General features: G+C 38.1%; 1 long non-coding RNA gene across 1 annotated transcript in view; it reads left to right on the forward strand.

Annotated features, from left to right (window-relative positions):
• The window catches only part of LOC108448069, a 1,628-nt gene extending 528 nt beyond the window's left edge, over positions 1-1,100 (forward strand). Inside the window, exons 2-3 of the long non-coding RNA XR_001863853.1 lie at positions 288-338; positions 966-1,100. This is a non-coding gene — a long non-coding RNA (uncharacterized LOC108448069). The remainder of the gene's footprint in view (positions 1-287; positions 339-965) is intronic.
• The last annotated feature ends 5,460 nt before the right edge of the window (positions 1,101-6,560 follow it).

Consider the following 6,560-nt stretch of genomic DNA (forward strand, 5'->3'; position numbering starts at 1 on the left):
CCCCACCCCCTTGATTTTTGTCCCCTGCCCCCCTTTCTCCTGCCCCCACCCACCCCAAGATTCAGCCCGAGTCCCCCCCATGGAATTCCCTCCTCCACCTCCTCCTCCTCCTCCCTTCTTTGCCCCCTGCTCCCCTCAGCCCCGGCCCTTCAACACCCCCACCCAGTCCCTTGGGGTCCCCAGTTCCCCTCAATTCACCATCACTGAGGGCCCCCCCTTCACCCCAACCCTCCCATCCCTTACTGGGACCGGGGACACCCCGCTGACATCCCACGATCTCTCCACAGGGATGAGCGAAAGTTCGTCGAGTGAAAGTTTGTCGAGTGAAGAGGTCTGAGGTGAGTACCCCGAGTTCTGCCGGGCCCAGACCCTCCCCTGCCACGCCCACGGCTCTCAGGGCCATCCCAGTGAGCCCCAGTACAGCCCAGTGTGTCCCAGTATCCCCCAGTACACCCCGGTATCTCCCAGCTGCCCCCTAGCCCTGCATTCATTCCCAACTCCCCCATGGATGACGCGGGGCAGCATCACCTGGCTGCCCTTCGGGATGCTCGGGTGAGAAATCTCGGGGGGTCTCCAGCCCCACAAAGGGTTCGGGGGGGTTTCAGGGAGACCCCGGAGCCCTCTGGGGTGGGCAGAGCTCGGGGACAGCAGAGGGACAGGGAAGGGGCTGTCCCTGCTCTGTGTCCTGAGAGCACTGCACAGAGCTGTCCCCAAGCCCCTCCTTGTGCTCGGGGGGCTCTGGGGACCCCCAGGGTCACTGGGGGGGGGCTGGGAGGGGCTCTGGGAGGGTTTGGGGCATCCCGGGGCTAAGGGGTCTGGGGGCCACATGGATGTGAGGAGCCAAGTCCTGTCCTGGCTCCATGCAGGGCCCCAATTCCCTTCTCCTGCCAGGCGGGGGTGGGACAGGGCCCCTCTCCTGTCCCAGTGGACACGGGGGGGGTCACGTTTTGGGCTCTGGCTTTTAGGATTGGAACTGGTGGTGACACCCGTGTCCTGTCCTCCTCCAGCGGCATGAGGAGATCGTCCCCCCTGGAGGACCCCTCCATCCCCTGGGAGCCCTGGGAATTTCCCTGGAATGATCAATAAACCCCTCCAGCAGAGCTCGGTGTCCGTGTTTGGGAATGGGAGGTTCGTTTCTGCCGCCGGCTCCTCCTCGGGGAGAGGATGCCCTTCCTCTGGGGTCCTTCCTCCAGGAACTGCTCCAGGAGCTTTCCATGGGCTCAGGAACGGCTCCAGGTCCTCTCGATGGGGTCAAAACCTCAGGAACTGCTCCAGGTCCTTCCATGGGGTCAGGAACTGCTCCAGGTCCTCTCCATGGGGTCAAAACCTGGTCGTGTCCAGGGCGTCAGGAACTGCTCCAGGTCCTTCCATGTGGTCAGGAACTGCTCCAGGTTCTTTCCATGGGGTCAGGAACTGCTCCAGGTCCTTTCAATGGCATCAAAACCTCAGGAACTGCTCCAGGTTCTTTCCATGGGGTCAGGAACTGCTCCAGATACTTCCCATGGGGTCAAAACCTCAGGAACTGCTGCAGGTTCTTTCCATGGGGTCAAAACGTCAGGAACTGCTCCAGGAGCTTCCATGGGGTCAGGAACTGCTCCAGGTCAATGGCGTCAAAACCTCAGGAACTGCTCCAGGTTCTTTCCATGGGGTCAGGAACTGCTCCAGGTCCTTTCCATGGGCTCAGGAACTGCTCCAGATCCTATGGGATCAGGAACTGCTCCAGGAGCTTTCCATGGGCTCAGGAACTGCTCCAGGTCCTTTCCATGGGCTCAGGAACTGCTCCAGGTTCTTCCATGGGGTCAGGAACTGCTCCAGATCCTTCCATGCGCTCAGGAACTGCTCCAGGTCCTTTCCATGGGCTCAGGAACTGCTCCAGGTCCTTCCATGGGGTCAAAACCTCAGGAACCGCTCCAGGTCCTTTCCATGGGATCAGGAACCGCTCCAGATCCTCCCTGGGGTCAATCCCTCACTCCCTCCTCCATTTCTTCCTCTCTCCCCCATTTAGGATCTTAGGGACACCTCCTCTTTTGATCACCCTAATTCAAAATACAACATTTGGGGGGGGGGGGCTGGAATTACACATGTCAATAGGAATTAATTAAAAGAAATAAATAATAAGAGAAAGGCTCATTAACACTGCAATTAAATCCTTCTCCACCCTCGCGATGCAGAAATGAGGCTGGACGAGGAATTTGGGGTGGATTTCTCACCCCATTTTTCCTGCCATTCACGCCGATATTTGCATCAAATTTACTGAATTCCTCCGTTTTTGTTGTGCAAAAATCACCCAACGGCCTCGTTTTCCACGGAAATTCTCAGTTCCAAATAATGAGTTGGAGGGAAGAGCCAAAATGATGAAATGGGCAAATTCCACGTAACAACAGCAGGACGGCGACTTCCTGAACAAATTAACGCGGAATAAATTAGGGTGGAATAAATCAGCACTGAATTAAATTAACAAAAACGGACTTGTTACATGTTCTTTTCTTGCGATAAATGAAGTTATTTTTACGAGCCAGAGAGGCAGAAAAAGCGGGAAATAATTTCTGGAGGTGAGAAAGTTCCAATTTCCGGCGCAGCGCCACTTTTGGGGGTTTCAGGCCCATTTCGGGGGGTAGTTCTGGCCCAGCTCCAGCTCCAGTTTGTGATTTTCAGCACTTTTGGGGAAAAAAAAAAATAAAAAATTACTCCAGGGGGTTCCCACAGGATTTTACCTCAATTATGGATTTTTGGGCTAATTCCAGGAGGGTTTGGTACCTTCTGTTGTGCTGCTGTAGATTTTACATCATTTCTTTCTATTCCTTTACGTGGAAATATCATGTAAAAAATATTATATCGTGTAAAAAATATTATATCATGTAAAATATATTATATACCATAATGTAATATAGAAAATAGCACTTCATATCACATTATGTGGATTTTGCAGATATTAATATATCTTACAAATAACATTTGATAAATTATATAAAACGTATTGATATAATTCTATATATATTTAATAAATATGTGTGAATCTGTAAATCCCAATTGCAATTCTAATGCCATAATACGATTTTAATACAATTTGTATATATTGATGTACTATTTATCACATTATATATTTTATAGCTATTTTATAGCTATTTTATAGTTATTTTATACCTATTAAGGTCCTTTTATATTTTTACATAATTTATATATTTATCATTATATATGATATATATAAACAAACATATTTCAAATGTATAACATTATCTACTATATTTGTGTCTATATAAAGCTAAATATTGCATATTGGTTTATGTACTAACGCATAATAATATACATAAATTATGCATTTCATCTTTGTATCCTTTAATATATATTTTATGCATCCTTCTCTACAATCTGTACATATTTTATACATATTAGAGATCAGATTATATAACATCTACTATATGTATAAATGTACAACATATATTCTATGAGTACATATAAAATATAATCGTGTATGCATAAAATAAAAAATATTTTATGTTTCTATATGCATATTTAATATGCATATATCATATATCAGAAATATTGTGCATATTAAAATGCATAATATATAATATATAATATATAATATATAACATATAATATGTTAGGGTATATATAATATATGATATATGATATATGATATATAATATATAATATATATAATATATAATACATTAGGTATATAATATAATAATAATATATATAATATATATTATTATATATATTATATATTATATATATAATTCTTATAATTACAATTATTATATTATATCTATAAATACGATAATATATATGTTATTAAATATATATAATATATATATAATATATTACGGTATATATTATATATAATATATTATATTTATATTTATGTATTACATATTTTATATTATCTATCATATAATATGTATCATATTATATATATGGTATACCTCTAATTATATATTTTATATAAAATAATTTGCCATTATATGTATTTTTATATATTCATATAATAAATGTCACATATAAGGTATTGCTGTTTATTTTATATATCTATATAGTATATACAATTCTAGATTATAATTATATATAATTACATATATATATGTTATATGTTATATGTCATATGTCATATGTTATATAATATATATTATATATTATATATTATTATGTATTGTATATATGTTTTGCATATTACATGTTGTATATTGTATATTATGTATTATATGAAATATAATATATATTATAATTGTATCTAATAGATTCTATATTCTATATTTCATATATTATAAATATATATAATTACATCTGCATTATATATTCTATTTTATAGATATTATATACATGTAATATATATTATGTATTTTATCTATTTTTGCATATATATTTATATATAATTGTGTGTATTTCAGAATTAATTATGATTTTATTATACAATTTTTGATTTATTGAATAAATATAAAATGAAATTAATATTATATATAAAATCACTTCGTATTGAATAAATATAAAATGAACTATTACACAATATTTTAAATGTAACATTTAATATGGCTTTAAGATGTAATTTCAATCATTTTATAATTGATTACATTTATTCTCTATCTCTTTATAGCTGTTATTTGACATTACATATAATAACCATTTCTGATATTTCACTGTACATTATTTATCACATTCTATCGTACCGACCATTTGTGATCCATACATTGACATAAATCAACTTTCCACTCGTTAATTCCCATTAATTTTCCAGGAAAAAGGAAATTTTGGCCAAACCACCCAAGTTTGGGCTCCTCCCACGCCGCTTTTTCGCCCAACAAATTTCCGATATTTTAGAAACCCAACCAGAGCCCAAAATTCCCCCCAAACCCCAGAATTTTCCTGGTTATTTAACAGGATTAAAACAGGATAAAAACAGGACGGAAAAATGGCTAAAATTGGATTAAATGTTCAACTAGACGAAAACAGGACGGGAAATGAGGAAAACAGGAGGGAAAATGACTCAAATTGGATAAAAAGGACTCAAATTGGATTAAATGGACTAAAACAGGGTGAGAAAGGACTAAAGTGGGATGGAAAAGGGCCAAAAGAGGTTTTAGGTGACTAAAAAACGATGAAAAAGATGAAAATGGGATTAAAACGATTAAAATGGAGGGAAAATGATTAAAAGTGGATAAAAATTGCTAAAAGAGGTTCAAAAAGGACAAAAAGGGGGTGGAGAAGAACGAAACTGGGGGGCAATGATTCCAACAGACGGAAAAGAATCAAAATTTTCTGTGGTTTTTTGTGGATTTATCCCAATTTTTCACAGATTTCTCCCAATTTTCAGGGATTTTTTTCACGGATTTTCCCAATTTTCAGTGATTTTTTCATGGATTTTCCCCAATTTTCAGGGACTTTTCCACAGATTTTTCCCAATTTCCTGTGATTTTTTCATGGATTTATCCCAATTTTTCACAGATTTCTTCCAATTTTCTGTGATTTTTCACGGATTTTCCCAATTTTCAGTGATTTTTTCACAGATTTATCCCAATTTTCAGGGATTTTCTCAGATTTTTCCCAATTTTCTGTGGTTTTTCATGGATTTTTCCCAATTTTTTGCCATTTTCCATGGATTTCTCCCAATTTTCTGCGATTTTTTTCATGGATTTTCCCCAATTTTCTGTGATTTTTTCATGGATTTTCCCCAATTTTCTGTGATTTTTCACAGATTTCTCCCAATTTTCTGTGATTTTTTCATGGATTTATCCCAATTTTCTGTGATTTTTCATGGATTTCCCCCAATTTTCAGGGACTTTTTCACGGATCTTTCCCAATTTTCTGTGGTTTTTTCATGGATTTTTCCCAATTTTCTGTGATTTTTCACAGATTTCTCCCAATTTTCAGGGATTTTTCATGGATTTTCCCAATTTTTTGTGATTTTTCACAGATTTTTCCCAATTTTCTGTGATTTTTCATGGATTTATCCCAATTTTCTGTGATTTTTCACGGATTTTTCCCAATTTTCAGGGATTTTTTTCATGGATTTCTCCCAATTTTCTGTGATTTTTCACGGATTTTTCCCAATTTTTCTGTGATTTTTTCATGGATTTCTCCCAATTTTCAGGGATCTTTTGCAGATTTTTCCCATTTTTCTGGGATTTTTCCATGGATTTGTCCCAATTTTCTGCCATTTTCCATGGATTTGTCCCAATTTTCTGGGACTTTCCATGGGTTTTTCCCGATTTTCTGCCATTTTCCAGGCATTTCTCCCGATTTTCTCCGATTCCTCAGATTTCTCCCAGTTTTCCACCAGACACAAAATCACACCAGGAAAAATCCGCCCGGGACATCAAAAATGAGGAAAATCCGGGAGTTTTGCTGAATCTGCCGGAATTCAGGTGAAATCCGATCCCAAAAAGCTGCTGGGAAAGGGAGAATTCTGTCAAATCCCAAAATATTAAAAATGGAAATGGAAATAAAAATTAAAATTCAAAAATAAAAATTAAAATCAAAAATGAAAATTCAAAATAAAAATCAAAAATAAAAATAAACAAAAATAAAAATAAAAATAAAAATAAAGATGAAAATAAAAATAA

Source organism: Corvus brachyrhynchos, unplaced genomic scaffold (genome assembly GCF_000691975.1).
Source record: "Corvus brachyrhynchos isolate BGI_N302 unplaced genomic scaffold, ASM69197v1 scaffold451, whole genome shotgun sequence".
Taxonomy (NCBI): domain Eukaryota; kingdom Metazoa; phylum Chordata; class Aves; order Passeriformes; family Corvidae; genus Corvus; species Corvus brachyrhynchos.